We start from the raw sequence: 22087 nt of genomic DNA, 5'->3' as shown, positions 1-22087 counted from the left end.
TTTTCTCTCTCCCTCTCTCTCTGCCCCTTCTCTGCTCATTTGTTTGCACTCTCTCTCTCTCTCTCTCTCTCTCACTCTCAATAAATAATTTTTTTAAAGAATGTTTGCATTTGAGGACACTTGTTTTAAATATCAGGCTGATTTGGGTTACAGGCAACCAAACACCCACACCCAGCTAAAGAAGCTCTAACTTTTTGAAGGCATCATGCCCAGGCCCTATAATCTAGGTAGCATGTCCTAAGGCAAAGGTTCTCACTTTGGGACAGAGAGAGAGATAGTAAAGACACCTGGGGAAATTTTCAAACTTCAGATCCTCTCCTTCTGGAGATTCTTGTTCAATAGCCCTGTACTTCCTGTGACTGATCTAATCCACCCCAAATGAGAAGTTGTCTTCAATTTCAAAGACAAGAGATTCTAAAAGCTTCCTTTACAGGAAGGCAGCACAATTTAGTAGTTAGGAGTAAAGGTCTGCAGCTAGATGGTTCATGTTCAAATCACAACTCAATCTCATACCGGATGACTCTGGACAAATTAGTTCACCTGTTAGGGCTTTAGTTTCTACAACAGTCAAATGAGAGTAAAAGTAAATACCTCATAGAGTTGTTGTGAGCAGTAAGTTAAATGATGCCTATAAAGTAGTTAGTTCAGTACCTAGCAAACAATATGTACTTAATATAATCCACCTAAAATTTAATATTGAAATATGATTCAAATCCCCAAACTTGGAAAAACAATTAGTTTTTATGAATGTCTAGCCTCAAAATCATCTGCTACAACTTGAGCCTATTAACTAGTCCTCATGAGACAATGAAAATAGTTTTATTCCACACATTTTGCTTTGAAACAGTAAGTACTCTAGACAGACCCCCTTGTACTTGGTGCTAAACACTTGGGAGTCCTAGGCTTACTGACTTAGACCAGGCATCAAAAAATGCAAGCCTCAAATATAATAACAAATAATAATTATTATATATATATTATATATATATATATATATATATATATATATATATATATATATATATATTTTGCCTATGGATGCCTCATCTTATTCCTAGAAGAAGCATTGCTGAGTACTATAGAGGTAAGAGCAATGAACATTATGTCAGAAATGTTGGATATGAGCCCTGGATCTTCTGCCTCACTGTATAAACTGGGGTAATTTGCTTAATCTCTCTAAGCCCCAGTTTCCTTATCCACAAGGAACCTTACCTGACTTCCTTACTAGATCAACATGAAATTCCATGAGAAGATACAAACCTGGGAATGCAAGCTGGTGCAGCCACTCTGGAAAACAGTCTGGAGGTTCCTTAAAAAACGAAAAATAGAACTACCCTATGACTCAGCAATTACACTACTAGGCATTTATCCCAGGGATACAGGTGTGCTGTTTCGAAGGGACACATGCACCCCCATGTTTATAGCAGCACCATCAACAATAGACAAAGTATGTTAAGAGCCCAAATGTCCATCGATGGATTAATGGATAAAGAAGATGTGGTATATATACACAATGTAGTATTACTCGCAAATCAAAAAGAATGAAATCTTGCCATTTGCAACTATATGGATGGAACCGGAGGGTATTATGCTAAGTGAAATTAGTCAGTAAGAGAAAGACAAAAATCATATGACTTCACTCATATGAGGACTTTAAGAGGCAAAACAGATTCACATAAGGGAAGGGAAACAAAAATAATATAAAAACAGGAGGGGGACAAAACAGAAGAGACTCATAAATATGGAGAACAAACTGAGGGTTGCTGGAGAGGTTGTGGGAGGGGGGGATGGGCTAAATGGGTAAGGGGCATTAAGGAATCTACTCCTGAAATCATTGCTTCACTATATGCTAACTAATTTGGATGTAAATTTTAAAAAATAAAAAATAAGCAACAACAACAAAAGAAGATACAAACCACCATGCACTGCTGGTGGTAGTGTAACTGCGGCCACCATCCTGAAGCACAGTCTTAGTGGAATTAAGAACGCACACACCTGGGATGCCTGGGTGGCTTAGTTGGTTAAGAGTCCGACTTTAGCTCAGGTCATGATCTCACAGTTCGTGAGTTCAACCCCTGTGTTGGGCTCTGTGCTGATAGCTTAGAGCCTGGAGCCTGTTTTGGATTCTGTGTCTCCCTCTCTCTCTGCCCCTCCCTCGCTCATGCTCTGTCTCTCTCTCTCTCTCTCTCTGTCAAAAATAGGTAAACGTTAAAAAAAAAATTAAAAACAAAGACTCCTTATAAAATGTTAATGAAAAATTAAAGAGACTGGGGGTCCTAGGTGGCTCAGTCGGTTAAGCCTCCGACTTTGGCTTAGGTCATGATCTCTAAGTTTGTGGGTTCCATACCCGTGTCGGACTTTGTGCTGACAGCTCCGAGCCTGGAGCCTGCTTTGGATTCTGTGTCTCCCTCTCTGTCTGCCCCTCCCCCACTCACACTCTGTCTCTCTCTCTCCTTCAAAAACAAATAAACATTAAAAAATTAAAAAAAAAAAAAAAGATTGCACACACCCTCTTAGCCCACAATGGAAAACACCCCAAGGAAACTCTCTCCTGAGTCCATAAGGAGGCCCATAGCATGTTCATCACAGGACAGTTTGTGGTAGCAGGGAGTTAGAAGCTATGTCAGCATATGTCACTAGAGGAATATAGAAGTAAAATGTGCCATATGTGTACAATGAAATATACACAACAGTCACAAATACAGTAGATTTACAAATAACAACATGTGTAGATCTCAGAAATAATGTTAGGAAGCAAAAGTAGAAGCAGGATGTACAACACAATTCCATTTATATACATTTATAAACAGCCAAAAATAGCTGATATACACATATGTATTAAAAATGTCACATCAGTCCTGTACTCAAAACCTTCCACTGGTTTCCCTTTTTTTTTTTTTTTTAATTTTTTTTTCAACGTTTATTTATTTTTTGAGACAGAGAGAGACAGAGCATGAACAGGGGAGGGGCAGAGAGAGAGGGAGACACAGAATCAGAAACAGGCTCCAGGCTCTGAGCCATCAGCCCAGAGCCTGGCGCGGGGCTCGAACTCACAGACCGCGAGATCGTGACCCGGCTGAAGTCGGACGCTTAACCGACTGCGCCACCCAGGCGCCCCGGGTTTCCCTTTTTATACAGAGAAGAAGCCAAAGTCTGCATTTCCAAAGGCCTACAAAGGCTTACAGTACTTGTCTCTGACCCAGATACCTCTCAGCCTTCTGTTTCTCTCTCTGCCCACTCATTTTTCTCTAGCCATTGGCTTCCCACCCATTCTGGCCTCCTAACATACCAGGCAAGACCCTACCTCGGGGCCTTTGTACTTGTTGTCCTCTATAACAGCACCACTTCTATCCCACATATCCACATGGTTTCTCCCTTTACTACAGTTGGTGAAATAGCACATTTGTAGCAAGGACTCCCTTATTCTCTCCACATGGAATTGATATCTACTCCTAAATATCCACAACATACCTGGTCTCCCTGCTCTTTTTTTTTCATAGCACTTATCACTTTTTAAGGTACTATATGTTTTACTTGTTTATGATTTGTTTCACACCAAAAGATGTAAGTTCCATGAAAGCAGGACTTTTTTTATTGTTTTGCTCCTGGCTGTATTCCCCACACCTACAACTGTGAATTTGTTGAGTGGATGAATGTATCTAAATAAATGTACAGAGCATGGATTGGAGGAGAATTTGTTAGATACCCTAAAGCAAATGCCTCCAGTAAGGAGGGGCAATAAGAATAGAGATCATGATGAAAGGTGAAAATAAAATGCATTGAAAAGGGGCCTGACAGGAAGCAATGGTGCTAACAGTCCATGACTGAGGGAGGGGTTGACTCCACTCTGTGTACTTCAGGTTCAACAAAGGAATTGCCTGAAGTGATGTTGTGAGAGGACCTGGTTCAGAGCCTGATAAATAGTGGGCACCTAACAGATTTAAATCGAAGGGGAACCAGAATCCTGTAGTCATCAGGACATGGAGAATACAGAGAAGGGATACTTGCTAGAAAGACGGTGGAGAACAAGGGAAGAGGGGCATCCCTCCCACCAGTTCCCTCTGAACCCATTTCCCTTTTCCCAATTCCTGTTTCTCCTTCAGCTCCTTCAACTGTCTCTGGAGGCTCCTTACTGGGCACTAAGGATGCTTGTCCCACATTTCTCCTGGGGAGCCGTCTCCTCCCAACAAAGACACAACAGTGGTTCCTAACATTTGCTGAATCACACACCCTTGTGAGGTTGGTCACTTCAATTAAAAATATATATATCATACATTCTTCTGAAGTCCATCCATGGACCCTGAGCAGGAATCCCAGAGGAGGACCATCTGAATGGCACGATCGGAGATGGGTAATGCTTTTGATAATTTCTGTTTCCCTTTTACTGAAGATGAGAGACAGTGGGATACAGATGAAGTATGAAGATACCATAGAAGCAACCCAAGAACAAAATATCTGGAAATAAATAGTCACATTTTATGACTCCAACAGAAGGAGGCAAAACAAAAATGAACAAACAAACTTATAGAAGAGAAAAGCAAACTCATGATTGGGAATCCTGAGAGAGCTTATCACAAATCTAGCTTATAACAACACAGAGAAACATTGTCCTCAAACACCATGTCACCATGTTCAGAAATGCCCTCATTCTGTGCAATAATCTATGATTATTCGAATAGCTTATATTCAGTTCAGACTCTCTGACCCAGCTGTCAGAGCACCTACCCTAATTCTCCCCCTACCCTCAGGACCATCACCTTTTTCTTAACTCACCTCCTCACATCTTCACTTACCCTTCCTGGGATGAGTCTTTGGCCTGAGTAAATCCTGCCCTGCCAGGGATGCCCTCCTCACTCCTTTCTGTCCAGTCTTAATGCTTCTGTCCAGTCTTAATGCTAGGTCTTCTCAATCCTAATCTACAACTTTTCCACCCACGTCTCAGAAGCCTTTCCTAAGCCATCCTGACTTGTCCCCATCTCCAAAGTTCCTCCCCTTCCTGCCAGCACTTACAGACCATTCTGATGCTCAGCTGAAACTAATTTTCCCTTTCAGTCTGTTGGTGTCCTGGGTATGTCACTTAAATTCCTTTAAACTTCTGAGGGCAGGGCCAGGATCAATATACCTCCTTTTTCTGAATCCCACTCTCCCACCTCCAAACCTCACTACCCAGAACAAGAATCCACTCATAATTGTACTGAGCAACCATAAGAGGCATATAGGATGGAGAAAATGAATATATACATGTATTTATTGACTAATATATCTTGAGCTATCTAAAGGAAAGGTTTGTTGTTTTGGGTTTTTTGTTTGTTTGTTTATTTGGAAAGAGAGAAAGGGCCAAACACAGGTCTAAACAGGAGACTAGAACATGCACCATCATCTATTTCAAGCACTTTCCTGAGGTCATTTCCTAATGAGGGCCCTGGGTCTGTGAATCTCAGTTTAATTAAGAAACAGTCTCTCCCAAAGGAGGTCCTTGGTGCAAATGAAGTGCTGAAGAAAAGGCAGAGTTGCCAGGGAGTGAGAAGCCAGTTTGCATGAATTCCATAATACCCTCGTCTCTCCCCTTCCATCCCTCATCTTCCATGTATTTCAGTCTCTGAGCTCCTTTCAAACTCCAAAACCAAGTTCCATTCCAAGTACTCAAGAAGAACTCCTGTCAAATCCAACAATCCACCCATAGAATTGCAGGCTGTCTTCCTTTCCCAGCCAGCCCCAACAACTCCCCTTTGTCCTGGAGGTCATTGTGTTTATTCTTCTGTGTCTAGAAGGGTTCTGCCCTCACTATGGACCTTTTCTTTTATATTTTATTTATTTAAATTTTTTAATGTTAACTTTTATTTTTGAGAGAGAGAGAGAGATAAAATGAGCAGATGAGGGGCAGAGAAGCAGAGAGACACAGAATCTGAAGCAGGCTCCAGACTCTGAGCTGTCAGCACAGCTTACCACATGTAGTTCATGTGGTTCATGTGGTTCATGATCTCATGAACCACAAACTATGAGATCATGATCTGAGCTGAAGTCAGATGCTTAACCAACTGAACCACCTAGTTTCCTCTGGACTTTTCCTTTTTAAAACATTTTTCCAAGGCAATAAGTCCCACTGGTTCCAATGGTTGGGTGCTAACATTCCTACGAATCAGGAAGTTGGCCCTGTGTCTCCTCCTGAAAATCTTCAAAGATAGTTTGGATAACAGTTGCTTTGCTAGAATTTTGATAAAGACTTGAGAGGAAGGCTAATAAGGCTGTTAAATAATTATTTTATTTCTCAAAGTTTTATAGCAGTGAACCTTAAATGTAACATCTCCAGAGATTATATCAACCCTCTGTATTCAAACACAGCTCCTTTCTCATCTCAAGGTATATGAATACTCTCTTCCTCCTTAAAGTTCCAGACAATGAAGACTCTGGAGCCAATCAAGCCAGTGACTCCCAAACAATCAGGTATAAAACTTTTTAGAAAGCTGAGCTTCCCCAGAGTTTCTCAAGTCCTAATTCAAGCAGCCCTGCAACTGAGGTGGGGACAGTCACGAGTACAGGAGTGGAGGCTTTGAGTTCAGGGAAAGAGTTTTAAATAATAGTAAGTGTTGTGTACATGCACATCAACATGTCCAAAGGTGAAATAGTTCACAATGCATGTGAACAGGTAAGCAGAACAAAAGCCACCATGAATAGTGGGGCTGAGTCTCATACTCAAGGGTAGAAGAAATTAGTGAACAAAATCACATGAAAACTGGAATCTTCCCATTTTCTCTTTCTGTTTGTGCCTTCCCTAGAAGTCTGTGTCTAATCACAGTCCTTCACTTATCATTCAACAAATATACATGTCTTCATGTATTCAGTACTGCAGATAAAGGAGAAAAATCACAAAATCTCTCCGCCCACATTGCTATACTCCTGCAGTAGGAACCAAACAATAAACACATTAGTAATAAAAATATATGTTGCATTGGCATTGCAGTCAGTGTTGCATAGAAAAAGAAAGCAAGAAAATGTTAGGATGTGCTCTAGTGGGTATTATGATTTTAAAAATGTGTGATCCAAGACAGCCTCACCTTCACACTGTTGTGCAACTGTCACCACCATCCATCTCTAGACTTGTTCAACTTCCTCACCTGAAACTCTGTACTTATTAAACAGTAACTCCATCTTCCCTCCCCACAGCCACTGGCGCCACCATTCTACTTTATCTCTCTGAATTTGACCACTGTAGGTACTCATATAAGTGGAATCACACAATATTGTCCTCTTGTGACCTCCTTTTTCACTTAGCATAATGTCTTCAAGGTTCATCCATGTTGGAGTATATGTCAGAATGTCCTTCCTCTTAAAGGCTGAATGATATTCCATTGTGTGTATGTCCCATATCTTGTGTATCCACTGATGGGTGTATGGGTTGTTTCACCTTTTAGCTGTTGTGAATAATGCTATCATTAATGTGAGTGTAAAAATGTCTTTTTAAGTCCCTCCTTTCAATTATCTGGGATATACACCTAGAAGTGAGATTGATGGATCATATGGTAATTGTACATGTAATATTTTGAGAAATTTCCATACTGTTTTCTGTGGTGTCTGCACCATTTTACATTACCACCAGCAATACCCAAGTGTCCCAATTTTTCCACATCCTTGCCAACACTTGTTATCTTCTGTTTTTTTTTTCTTTAATAGCAGTCATCCTAACAGTTGTGAAGTGGTACCTGGTTATTTTTAAGAAATAACAAGAAGGGCTGTGGGGCCAGGACAGAATGAGTGAGGAGAAAGCAGTAGGGGATGAGGTCAGAGAGAAAGCAAGTAGCCAGATCCTTCACGTAGGGTCTGAAAGTCACCGTGTGGACTTTGGCTCTTATTCTGGGTGTGAAGGAAACCACTGAAAAAGTGATAATTTCACAGGTTGCTTACAAATTTTCATGTTCTGTGAATTAAGTATTAGGTTCTCAAACCAAGGAGTTTGGCCTCTTCCAGGAAAGGACTCTTCCAGAGTTTGAAAACAAGGCATGGAGACAAATTTTGCAGAACGAACTTTAGATGTCTGGTTCTTCTAACAACACAATGAGGGCTGAACAAGCCACATTCTTGCATCTGCCTCCCTCTTAGATGCCAAAGCAGAGATGCTATACAGCCACCCATGGCAGAGTAACATGACAGATTGCTTTCATGAAGCTGTTCACTTATGGATTATCTCTAAGCAGGCTCTAGGCAGGACTCCCACACTTACATACCAAACAAAATCATTTTAGTTTCATGCACTATTTTAGGTTATAACCGCCATTATTGTGGATAATCAAGAGCTGACATGGAGATAAAGGGCACTTTTTCCAGAACCTGGTAAAATTAAGGACTGCAAAGGCAGGAGTAGAGAGACTCTCAGAAAGGGAGCAGGAACCATGTGCATTAGGCACTCACAAGCCTTACAGAATTAAATACATGAGTCCAGGCCCGAGCCCCAGATGCCTCAGGAAGGACTGTCAGAAATGTTTGAGATGCTCAGAGCTGGAGAGATAAAGGAGCCAATAGGGAAGACTGACTACACATTTCTGAGAAGCAAAGAATACCTGTCATAATCTCACTTCCCCCAAGTTACAGGGATGAGAACTCTACATAAATGAGAATTCCAAGGAGTTATCTACTTTCTCAACAACTAATAACCTGGTTCTCCAGATTATTGGAGATAATCCATATAATGGCTGCTCAACCATCATTCATAAATGTTAGAAATACACATTTATGTGTATGAGTTGGGGGTGGGGGTAGAGGATAGAGAAGGAGAGAATAATGGGGTTGTTCCTGCTGAGAAAGGAAGAGAGACAGAAATCAATTTTAACTATGACATTCTTGGATTCAATTGGGGGTTAGGGGAGAGAAGTATAGTAAAGTATGTAAACCTGGATAACTAATTTCTCTCAGCAAGAAAACAGGCCATGTACTCCTAACTTCTGTGTGCTATTTCTCACTCCCGCTGACAACCACTTAACTCATCGTCCACTCTCAACACTCTGTGATCACCACCCACCCCCTGGGTAAAGAGACTTTACAGCTTGCCTCATGCCATAGTCCTGATCTCACTTTCCTTTTCTGTGGGTTCATTACAGAGGTCCTAGGTTATTTTTAAGCCTTCAAATATGTATAATAAAAAAGGGACTAGGATATAGGAGAAAACTGCTCTTCCTCCTTTCCTCAAGTAGAAAAATAATAGAGCTAAGTAGCAATGAAGGTCTTATTTCATTCATTTATTCATTCATTCAATAAATATTAAACACCTTCTAAATGCCACTCCTACCTAGCACTTGATGTTACAAACACAACTGGGAGAAAAAAAGGCATGCCCATGTCTTTAACATGTTCTGATATAATATTCCTGTCTAAAATGTGTAACCTAAATCTGTTGATAAAAGCAATCAGTCTACAAAACAACTTTGTACAGTAAGTTGACTTTCTATAAAACAAGTGAACTTTGCTTTTCAAAACCGTCAATGTCAGGAATGACAGGCTGAGGAACTGTTGCAGATTATGTGAAAATAAAGAGACATAACAACAAAATGCAATGCATAACCCTGGAATGTACCTGGACCATGGAGAAATATTCTAGTAAAAAAAATGGACAATTAGTAAACTTAGACTATAGACCATATTCCACACACACACACACACACACACACACACACACACACACACACACATTGGACAGAGCAAGAAAATGTGGCAAAATATTAACAATTGGTCAATTCTAGAGAAAAATAAATGGGTATTTACTATAATATTCTTGCAACTATCCGTAGGATTGATATTTTGCAAACTAAAAATGTAGAAAGAAAAAAAGAATGTCCCAGTAGTAAAGTTTATGGATTCTCCTTCCCTGAATGCCTTTTATAACAAGTTTGACATGATTTTTGGTTAGAACCAAATCCCACCCAGAATGATTTAGCCTCAAATCAGTAACTTTATATCAAAGGATCGGGTGGGAAGATAGAACTCCTTTGTCTTTCATTTACAACCAAAATTGTTGGCAAGCAAAAATGACTGGAAAGACACCACAACTTTGCCTTAGGTAAGTACGGTTATAAAAACCTCATACTCTCATTGATATTTTGTGGGACTAACACACACTAATAAGCCAGGACCCTAGACTTGAACTCTAGAAGCATTGGGGAACATATGCAGAGGCTGAAGATAGAGAAAAATGGTATCTGGCAAATAAGGTTACCAGGTATATGTGCAAGAATTAGGGATGCATGGAGAGAGCCATGATAGAGAAACAGATTTGTTGAGCCGCAAGTAATGCACATATGTTACCTCATTTAACCCCCATAACAACCCAATAAAATAAGTACTATTACTCTACTTACTGACTGAAACATTAGGCAACTAGCATTTAGCAGTACAAAGAAGAGCAGGAATTTGAACTTGGTTCTTTGTCACTTCAAATACCATGTTCTTTCTCCTCCAGCACCCTACATCCACAAAGAAACACAATTTGAGGGCACGACTCTTAAAGGAGTATTTGAGCCACTTCTCACCTTTGTTCACAAGTCATCTTTTGCTGATATCTTCCCTCTCCTCCCAAATACACACTGATGAGCCAGTTAGAAGCACGGGAACCAAACTTGAAAGAAGAAAGAGAAAGAAAGAAAGAAAGAAAGAAAGAAAGAAAGAAAAGAAGAAAGATGGATGAGGGGGAGATGCATGGGTGGCTATGTCAGTTAAGCATCCAACTCTTGGTTTTTGCCCAGGTCATGATCTCATGGCTTCATGAGTTCAATCCCCACATCAGGTCTGATCTGTCAGCATGGAGCATGATTGGGATTCTCTGTCTCTCCCCCCTTATTTCTCCCTCTCTCAAACTCATGCTGTCCCTTTCTCTCTCAAAATGAATAAACAAACTTAAAAAAAAGTTCTGGGACCATTAAATCTGAATGCTCCATCTAAACCATGTCCTGCGAAAATCTAAGCCTAATCTAGGCCCTTTTACATGCCAAGAAAGATTCCAAAACGTCCCATATCCATTCTAATAGTTCCCAGATATGATTCTACAACTATTGTAAAATCCTGCCCACAACGTTAGCCCATCTGTTTTTACTTAGCCTTTAGGGAAAATACAGGATAATAGATCTCCAGATGACAAATATAAGTCACACTCCTGAGACTTCTTTCACCACTCTATTCCAAATCTTTTCTAGTCACTGCCTCATTCTTAAGCTACATGTTGAGTGTAGCTTAGGGAATTCTGGAGAAGAAAATGAAACCTTGATTTTCATTGTGTAAAGAAATACAGTCATACAGGGAGCAGACGTTTTCTAAAACGGGAGCCTGATGGCAAGAAAACGGTTGAAATTTCCCTGACAACCTAATTCCTTTCAGGTTTGAGCTTCCCAAACCTCAGCCATCACTCATGGCTTCAAGATGCAGCCAGCACACACCATTAGGAAACTTCTGTCACAAAGGACAGCCCCAACTGGAACAAAGACGGGCAGGAGGTAGATTGCTCCTGTTTAATGAGAGTGGTTTAATGGAACGTCTTTTTTTTTAATTTTTCTTTTGAACTTTTTTAACGTTTATTCATTTTTCAGAGATGGAGAGAGACAGATCATGAATGGTGGAGGGGCAGAGAGAGGGAGGCACAGAATCTGAAGCAGGCTCCAGGCTCTGAGCTGTCAGCACAGAGCCTGATGCAGGGCTTGAATCCATGGGCCATGAGATCATGACCCGAGCTGATTACAACGCTTGAACAACTGAGCCACCCAGGTGCACCTAACGAAACATCTTTTTAAGATTCTTATCTCACTTGTCCATTTGCTCCCTGACTGGGCTGCAAATAAGGAGCAGACTGGGAATGTTTGCCAGAGAATGTCAATGTCCTCTTATCCTTTGCCAGGAAAGCCAGTACCAGTAGAATGTCAGTTCTGAGAGTGCTGTCCTTGAAGCAGGATAAAGCCCTAAATCACATTCTTCCTGATTACTATATGCAGAAGATAACTGAAGTGTGAGTGCTCCTTCTGGAAATGACACTTTCCTCAAGTCTGTAAAGACACTAGTACACACACATACACACACTCACACACACACACACACACACACACACACACCAACACTCCCAACCAACCTGCAGTTTCCAGCTCCTTATTAAGTCAAAACTTCTAAGATTGTATTTCAAAGGCTTCCTTTTCACCGTTGTTCTCCCACTTACTCATACTATTAAACTTTTATGTGGCTCCTACTGGCACAAATCTTTCCCCACACATGCATGTCTTGCTGGCATTAACATCAACTATCACACAGACTGTCCTTCTCTGCCTAGAATATTTTCTTTACCAACTCTGTTCAGTATGACCTTCCTTCTGGAAATTTCTCTGGTCACAGCTACAGATAGGTATCTGCTCTCTGCAGTATGGTCTCCTTGTCCCTTTCTCTTTCCTCATTAATGTTCAGTGGCATAAGTCACTGGCCTAGAACTATGCATGGGGGAAAAACCCAGTTAAGGAAGAGGGTAGAAGCAGTAAGTGCTGAGGTGAAACCAAGGAGCACAGCTTCTGCCTGATGATGCTTTTAGCTGCCTTTCCTTCCCCAGCTGAAGCCTGAGGTGCAAAGAGTTAACTGGTGACAGCCAAGAAGTACCCCAGGATATAGAGCCCAGTTTGGTGATGTCAGAGACCTGACACAAGAACTGAGGTCCAAGTCTCTTTCACCACAACAAAGTCAAAGTACAAAGGAAGTAACCTAAGTCAGCTGAGAAAATGTACATCATCAGCAACATTCATGATTTATTCCAGTGTCATCCTTTTAATGTGTGACAATGGAACAGACAGACAACACAGAGTTTTACTACTTTCACTGCTTACCTTATTTGTAAAATAAGTCCTCTAACGTTTTGGTATTAGAAAACATGACACGATACTCAAACTGCAATAACTACATTTAAGGCTGGCCTGAAGAAGGAGGAGTGGGACCATAGTCAATTAATTGAATGGGCTGTAGAATAGTATTTCACTTGTTTCAGGTGGATAAGGAAGTATCCATCAAATGCCCTTATATTATAAGCTCCTAGAAAAATAATTTTCTGTATTTGCTACCATTTTTCTTGTACTATCTATAAATAACTACACTGATAGTTCTGTGTACTTGGGTCTGGGTCTAAAGTGAGAGTTTGGATGGCTCCTCCAGTCAAAACCACAAAAAGTCCAAGTGATAAATATTGGATTCTACCTATTAAAGATCAGATTTCAATTAAATGTAAATAAATATAAAGACAATTCCAAATTAGAAAATTCAGGCACCACAGTGATTCTTTGTGAAAAAAAAAAAACTCAAGCAAAAGCAACATTTTTCTTTTCCTAAATTATCAACACCACCACCATTACCCACAAATAATCACACACTCAGTTACACACAGTGAAAGACAATGGGGGCAAATACAGAATTCCCCTCTCTGGGATTTTTCAATTATGGGTGTTTCATGAACACCTCCTCACCTGCCAAAAGAAGGAAAAGATACATAAAGTATAAATGAGGATATATATTCCTAACTCAGAAATGAATACTCAAGACAATAGCATGTGAAAATCCCAGATGGCTTCATAGTTGATGGAAAGTAAAAGTAGTAAGGACCTCATTTTCCACTGTTGATAAGACTAGTGAGTATCTTCTGTGTACTGTGTGTCAGCCTGAGAAGACTGCATGGAAGAGGGAAGAATTACCCCATCTTGGCATCGTGCATAACTGTTTCCCAGGAAAACATTAGTTCAAGCTACATACTCAGGTTGGGCCATGATCCAATAAATAGAGCCTCTTTTAGACCCTCCTTCCATGCCCCCCATCAAAAATACAAAACAAACTCCACTACACCTGGAACAAGTAAATCCAGTTTGCCCAACTAGATAAATCCATTTAAATATTTGCTACAGATATTAATATAGAACTAGATAGTAAGATGTAATAATAATAATAATAACAACAATAACTCAGTTTTGGAACTAGATATTAACATGGAACTAGACAGTAAGATGTAGTAATAATAATAATAACTATAAATAATAATAATAATAATAATAATAATAATAATAACTCTCAGTCTTGGTCTCTGCTGAAAAGGAAAAGAGAGAGAAACTATCTTATCTCCCAGGAGTCTTCTGAGAACAACCTCACCAAATGGATTACTTAAAAGGCATCCCCCCAACTAGGATCTTACTTGGTGCTGTATTCTGTTTGCATGTTACTGGGAAGAAGCTTTCTAAAATAAAAAATTCCATAGGACAGAAACTGCTTCTTGTTCCTTTAATGAGGCTAATTTTGCAGGGATACATTACTAGGTGTAACCAAGATTTGAACTGGAAGGTATGGCAGCCCCCAAGCTGTCTGCTCACTAGATCAAGAGGAAACACAGCCACTTCCACCAACTCACTCACCTGTCCTACTACCTAAGTACTACACCTCTCAAATCCATCCCAGTCTGGCAGAAGCTGAATTCCAAGTCAGTGAAAACCCATACAGATGCAAATTAACACACTCCAGACCAACTGTATGTGCACCAAGTCCATCCACTCAATTATAGGCCAAAATCTATGTAAATATAGGACAAAACGTTTTTGCTTCCTTCTCACAACATCTATGGAGTCACTGCTACATGCAGACACCACACTAGTATCATTGCACCATTATTTGGGTAAACAATCAGGGAGCCAGGGCTTCTCTAGAGACTGTATAGACTCCATAAAATCTAGTAATATTCTGGAATGGTTGTGAATAAGGCGCCCTTTCTTAGTCCTTCTGGGATAACTGCTGACAAGATAAAGTGCCACACTCCTCATTCATGATTTGACACATTTAGATTAGTTTCAGTCAGAATCTAGTTTTGGAAATTCTTAACATTTCTGTTACACCAAACAAGATGATCAACCTTGCAAATCAGAAAAGCCTGAACTTCTGCTTCTAGAGGTCTTCAGAAACTAGATGGGCTACCAGGAGGAATCATAATTATATGTTCCAAGCAAGAATCAAAAAGAGATCTGGGAAAATCCACGAAGGATGTGCAATTAAGGGATTGGAAAGTGATGTGACACATCAATGTCAATGGTGAAAATCAATTTCTTCTCTGTTTCCCCTACAATTGACTACTGTTTCTTCTCAACTCCAAATCCTGTCAACACTGAACACCTAATAAGAGTTCTCAGGAGAAAGCAGTAGAAGGAAATCCATCTGCTTTTCCACCTTATTTTCAAAAAACAAAAAAAAAAACAAAAAAAAAAACACAAAAATAAACAAAAATAAAAACGAACAACATAGGAGCACCTTTGTGCTGAGCCACAAAGCAATGAGCCACAATGAGCACTGAGCCACAATCATTTTTTTTCTAAAAAGTCTTGTTAAGCAGCTTTGATATTTTCTCCCAGATCCTTCCTTTCCTTGTAAGAATCTTATCCTGAATATCCATCCAGTGGTCCCACACAACACTACATCCTGTCTCCACTTTCAGAATAGCAATTGTGAGTGGTCAGAGGTTATGGCTCCTTCTTCCATATACTTCCTCCCAATATATACCCTCAGTAATACACTGCATACAAGGTGCCTTAGGAAAGACTGACTCTCTCTGGTCACCTTACTTCATATCTTCAAATGTGTCCTCCTGTCCTCCATATAAATACTCAGCTGTCTCTTTCTCTCTGTCCTCTCTCAACACACAGGGCTTGGTTCCTCTCATAGCCCCAGGTAGCTGCTCCACACTGTCACCATCTGCCTTGAAAAGTTAATTTGTTTTGCTTTGTTTTGTTGTAGGAAAGACACTAGATCATCTGAGTCATATGAAACATGTATCATGCCTCACAGTCCTGAGTTCCTGTTCAACTATAGATCCATATGACTTCTCCCTCAAGACTCATCCTCCTTACCTCAGCTCAGGCAACATAATCTACACTACTTTTTAAGGGACACTCTTTATCCCTCTTCCCCAGTTCTTTCTAATCCCAACTCTGTCATTTCTGGGATATACAAGAAAAAAATGTTGATGATAAAACAAAAATATATTCTAAAAATTATATTTGTCAATTTAGTGGATACATGTGAAGGAAATTGGCCTTTCCACATGATTTTGCTTAAACTAAGGTTAAAATGAATCTGCTTCTAGAAGAACATAACACTATCAATTGGTAACGGAGAGAAGTTGCCCAATAACTAACTGCTAGAGGAAATGAGAGAGGCAACTTAGGAATTGACATCTGCCATATAATCAATAATACAGGTTTTGTGCATGGGTAAGTGTTATCTGGGCTTCTGGTGTTGGGTACAGCCCATAGTGTACATGGCAGTGGGGAGGGTGGAGGGTGGAGAATAGTTTAAGACTCTCAAGGCCTTTAAAGTTAAAGAGTTTCAAATATGTTCTGAGATAACAGCAAACTCTTTTTCCTCTTGGAAACCCAGGAAGACAGACCTATATCAGGCTTCTCCTCCAAGACTTTATCAATCAATGAAATATGCCTATCATGTACATGAAATTGATAGAATCCAAGAGAAAGAACAAACCCACCAAGTTTCAAGGTTATTTAGCACTCACTCATTTATAATATATTTGGGACCACAGAGAAGCCTTCTTAAAGTGTTTGAAAGACCACTAAGTGGCCACACCCAGGAGAACTTGGTAATCATGCCTCCTACAGCCTGACCTGGCCTATAATCAATCCCCACCATGCAACTTTTTTTTTCAATATATGAAATTTATTGTCAAATTGGTTTCCATACAACACCCAGTGCTCATCCCAAAAGGTGCCCTCCTCAATACCCATCACCCACCCTCCCCTCCCTCCCACCCCCCATCAACCCTCAGTTTGTTCTCAGTTTTTAAGAGTCTCTTATGCTTTGGCTCTCTCCCACTCTAACCTCTTTTTTTTTTCCTTCCCCTCCCCCATTGGTTTCTGTTAAGTTTCTCAGGCTCCACAAAAGAGTGAAAACATATGGTATCTGTCTTTCTCTGTATGGCTTACACACCATGCAACTTTTTTTAAATTAGATAAGAAAGGCAGAGAGATCCCTTCAGCAGTAAAAATAGATATATAGATCCTTGAATAACTAGGAATAAACCCCTCACATCCCCTCTGGTGATGGTGGACCACCTTATCAAACTAGACCTGCTATTCTGCAAGGTCCACAGCAATGTCCTCCTTAAGAAGATAGGACTCAGAGACTCTCAGAATCTCCCGTGAGAAAGTGTTGCAAAATATGAAAGAGACATCAGAGACAGGAAGAAGAATCTTTATTAATTCAAGGAACATGTCTAAGCATACTCTGTGCTGGGCCCTGTGGGGAAGACAAAGATGAATAAAGCAAGCTGTGCACCAGGTCAGAAAGGAAAGGCCAGGAAGGACAGGTAAGGACAAAGAGGTGGGAAGGACTCTGGAGGAGAATAATATCCTCCAGGAATAATTTCCCCTACTTCATATTTTCCTCAGCAGAGCTGAGAACCTTTCTGGCATGGAGGAGAACAGAATGTAGGCCTCCAAATCTCTCTGACCCCAGCAAACCCACCTGCCCTTCCCAAACTCACAAGGCCTCTCTGCAGCCCCCTCTCCCAATCCACTGTCTAGCTCTGATGCCATATAATATCCTCTGCTTAAACCCCACAGGGCTTTCACAGCAGCTGCACTTTGTGCCCAGACTTCTTCCTCTCTGGCTCTGTCTCAGTTTTCATGTCAACTCCATAAACATGAGAAATCACTTACCCATGGGCTGTTTCTGTATTAGAGGAGAAAGACCCGAGAAAGAAGTGCAAGTCAAGCCAAGGGAGAGGGAAGGAGCTTGGCCTAGCAGAGTCAGGACTTGGGGTGGAGCTTAGAGGAGTTGGGGCACTGGGGAGGCACTCAGTTTTCATGTCAACTCCATAAACATGAGAAATCACTTACCCATGGGCTGTTTCTGTATTAGAGGAGAAAGACCCGAGAAAGAAGTGCAAGTCAAGCCAAGGGAGAGGGAAGGAGCTTGGCCTAGCAGAGTCAGGACTTGGGGTGGAGCTCAGGGAGTTGGGGCACTGGGGAGGCCAGGCCCTCAGGAAAGCAGAGCCATCAGGCGGTGGGGCCATCAGAGGGCTGGTGTGCCTGGGAGGAGGGCTCATGAGAAGGGTAGGGAACTGTGAAGGAGGTGGATTAGGCAGAATCCTGGAGAAAAGCTGGAAATGGGCAAAGGAAGACAAGTGAGACCCTGCATTGGTGATGAAGTGGACTGAGGGTTTAAATGGGACTTGTTGGAGACTTTGTTGACCCAATATCTGCTTTTAGAAGTAAACAAGCTTTTCGGTGTATGGAGGAGTTCCTGGTTGCCAGGAAGAGAGTGTGGGGAGCCATGTGGAACCAGCCTGTGGTGATTTGGAGGCCAGTCCTAGATGCAGCTAAGGAGCCCACTCAGCAGTCCTGTAAACAAGGATAGACGCACCACCAAAGACACCTCTCACAATCTCCTACTAGGTTCCTCTATCAGCACCACACATCCCCACTCCCTCATTCATCATTCACTTCACTCCAGGATTAAAACTAAAAGGGAATTTGCTTAAGCTTCACCTCAAGGGATTTCCTGACACAGTCACCTCAGCATTCATAATATATTCTAACTGAACATGCACCGGGCATTGTGTTGGAGGAAGTAAAGAAAAAGGTATAGTTCCTACCTAGAGAGCTTCCTGCTCTAGACATTCAAAACGTGGTGCTTCCAAGACTCTGAAACAGTGACCAAAGGACATTTCCAAGAATGTTAATCATCAAACAGAAGCCAAGACTTTTCATAGATGGAGAACGTAAGGCCTACTTAAAGACCAAGGGCTAAATGCAGATGAGATGGGTCCAAGAAGCCATCAGTCTCATGGAAAAGAGGCACCACTTCCTTCTCTTGATAGTGCTTAGATTTCCCTAAACCCTAAATTAGGTTCCTTAAACACTGCAGTGGAGATGGAGGGAAGGGAGAAAAGAGTAGCAGCAGGACCCTAAAGGGACAGAATCTATACTAACTATACTAAGACAGAACATTGAAATTTGAACAGAAAGAACTGCTACAGATGTCATGAAGAACCTCCAACTGAGGAAAGCCTACAAATCACATTGACTCTGCCCTAACACATCTCCAGTAGTCATGGACCAAAGGCACTAATTGGGCACCTCTTTTGTTCCAGGTTCTATGCTGGGTGGTGGATGAGTGGCCCAGCCAGGACTACAGAGCCAAAATTCCTAGAGGCAAAGGAGACAGGAATTGGAAGGACGGCTCTCAGGACAGAACACTGGGGAAGGGAGAGCTGGGGGTTTAATTTGTGTCTGTTGCAATATTCCTAGGCTATCTTCCTCTGCCTCAGGCTGGGAGTTTTCCCAAGTATGCATCTACTTCAGGGGAAGTGCAAGGGAGCGTCTATGTATTCTTGTATCAGGTCCCAAAAATAATCTTTACCCCTTTCTCCTTGTGCTATTCACTGTCTTGGGTAGAGGTGAGTGGCTGGGGAAATAATAGGGCCCCAGACAATCACCAGGTAATGAAAAAACTGGCCCAGGATCCTTCCCTACCTCCCATAGTCCAGCAGAGGTGCTCAGGCAGCCTGGGGGCCCTCGGGCCACACTTTAAGCTTGATCCAGTCAGGCAGGCCAGGGTTGGGCCCTTCAGGGCTTGTGCCCCTGGCTCCACCTGAGCCAAAGCCATGTTCCATGTATTCCCTAGCACAGTGCTGCAACCCTCTTCCCTCGCAGGGCCTGGACTTCCCTGGAGTGGGCGGCCTCATGAATACCTTCCACCTACCAGAGTCACACCCAGAACCCCTTTCAGGTCAGGACTGAGCTCCAGTTCCCTTTTTGCCTCCCAGGGGATTCCATTCCAAGCCGTGCCAGCCCCACCAGCCAGGCCCCAGTCCCCATGACGGGGCTTCTCCATGTGGACCTGCTCTGGGTTCTCACTGACACCCAGGAGTCTGCCGCACTGCTGCTGCCCTTGTTTCTGTGCCCCTGGCCCAGCCTCCCACTTCACAATGGACACAGCCAATCTGAAGTCTCCACCCTTGCCCCCACCAGTGTCCCCACAACATGCCCAGGCCGCACCTTTTTATCTGCGTTCACCATCTCTGCAGCCATGCCACTACCATGGTAGCCCCAATCTCAATGGTCACTGTGACCTAGGTAGCAACTGCCTGGGAGAAGACAAAGAGAAAGGGGCCCTACACTTGTGCCCTTGCACCAAGGAGTTCCAGATGGTTACAACATCCTAAGTCATCAGGCCATCCACAGATGAGCCAAGGCCTGCAGCCAGCACTCCTCAGGTGCTATGGAGATGCCCACAGTGGTGCCCCTGAGTCTCCTGAGCATCTTTAGCTGTGTGAGCTGGTGGGGGAGGGGAAGACAGTGGTACAAGAGGTTGGGCAGTCACAGGGGCCGCAGGGGCTCTGGGCAGCAGGTGAAGGGTGACCAGAACCCACTCTAGAAAGCACATCCAGGAGAAGCACACCTGTGACATGCATGGCAAGGACTCCACAGCATCTCCCACCAAGACTAGACAAGCTGTGGCTTCAGAAGAGGAGACCTACCCATATCCAAGGTGCCTGCAGAACTGCAAGTGCAGGGACCCAGGGAGATACCACATGTGCATACAGAACAGAATCGCGCAGTGCATGAGCCCTGCAATGGCTCCCACTGTGGGAGAGCTTATCCCTCAGAAGCATCTCAGCAGTCATGTGATCCAAAGATGGCCCTTCATATGTGACCCATGAAGGGAGGAGGAGCCAAGATGGCAGAACATCATGGAAGTTTTTCTTGTGTCCATGAAATATAGCCAGGCCAACACTAAACCATCCTGCACACCTAGAAAACTGATTTGAGGATTAACACAACAATCTGCGCAAACTGAACCATGGAACTCAGCAGGTACACAGCACAGAGAGGTGAACTGGGGGAGAGAGAAGCTACAGAGGGTAGGGAGCTGTTTTTGCCTGTGAAGAGAGGATGGAGATGGTGTGTGTATGTGTGTGGGGGAGAATACAGGAAAAGCAGTCCCCCAAAAGCAGCTGGAGAGAAAGTAGAAAAGTGGAAACAGCCACAGGGACTGAACTAAAAAGGGAGAAAGGAGAGGGTTTAAATTCCATTAAGACTCTATAAACAGGGGGAGCACAGAATCTGAAACTCCCCAGCTTGACACCTGGCAGTGCTCTGATGAGAAGGGCAAATCCCCAGGAGCAGAGTGAAGTCTAGGGGTCTTCAGGCCACATGGGGAGAGGCGGTTCTCCTGCTGGGAGGACATATGCTAGAGGCTTTGTAACACCCCCTACATGCAAAGGCCTCAGTGGACCCAGGAGAACAACCAAATTCTCTGGTGCTATAACAAAGTCATTAAGGATGAAGCCTAGTGCCAGATGTGTTGTGATTTTCCATAATCCCTGAAACGCTGCTGCTACAGAATCAGGAGAACAGTTTTTCGGGTGAGCTGACGTCCAGCCACAGTCTCTGGACATTGACAGCAGCATGGTCCTACAAATGTTCTTGGGTGCAGCCAGCACCCGACCATTGCTCTGTGAGACCCTTCCACAGAATGTCGGAGCAAGTTACAGCCACAGTCCCTCATAAGTAAGGGGTCGGGAAACACAGCTGCATCTGAGATAAAACTCAGGAGGGAGGTGTTGCCTGGGGCTTGGTGACAGTGTAAAAGTGGGGAATGTACAGAAGCTGAAGACAAAGGACAGGTTGTGCGATTGCTAATCAGGGAGAGCAGAGCTCCATTACCAGAGACTGGATAGTTGGGTGACACCATTTTCACCTCTCCCGTGCATGCGCATACACACATACACCTGCCACAAAAATCCACCCCAGTAAGCTAAGCAGTGCCATCTAGTGGAGAACAGAGCCATTACACTGAGTCCCACATACTGGACCAACCTCGGTCTTCAGGAACATAAGTCTCTTCGCCTACTTAGTTTACAACTATAAACTGCTCCATAGTTGAACTTCTACGGGAAAATACAGTAATTTCAATCATATTTTAGTCTGTTCGCTGGTCCACCTATTCAATTTTCTTTTTTCCTATCTCTTTTTTGTATCTTTTCTTTTTCTTCAATACAGAATGTGAAAAAAATCTATTTTTATTTTCTAGGTTT

General features: G+C 42.3%; 2 pseudogenes across 1 annotated transcript in view; one reads left to right on the top strand and one right to left on the bottom strand.

The window, feature by feature from the left end:
* LOC147579277 (cationic amino acid transporter 3 pseudogene) overlaps positions 1–22087 on the bottom strand; it is a 489600-nt pseudogene that overhangs the window by 299683 nt on the left and 167830 nt on the right. The window lies entirely within an intron of this gene.
* Positions 18277–20424, top strand: LOC112867845 (uncharacterized; annotated as a pseudogene).

Source organism: Puma concolor, chromosome B4 (genome assembly GCF_028749965.1).
Source record: "Puma concolor isolate L17-30 chromosome B4, mPumCon1.1.hap2, whole genome shotgun sequence".
In the NCBI taxonomy this organism is placed as follows: domain Eukaryota; kingdom Metazoa; phylum Chordata; class Mammalia; order Carnivora; family Felidae; genus Puma; species Puma concolor.
This window is presented reverse-complemented; position numbering and strand designations above follow the sequence as displayed.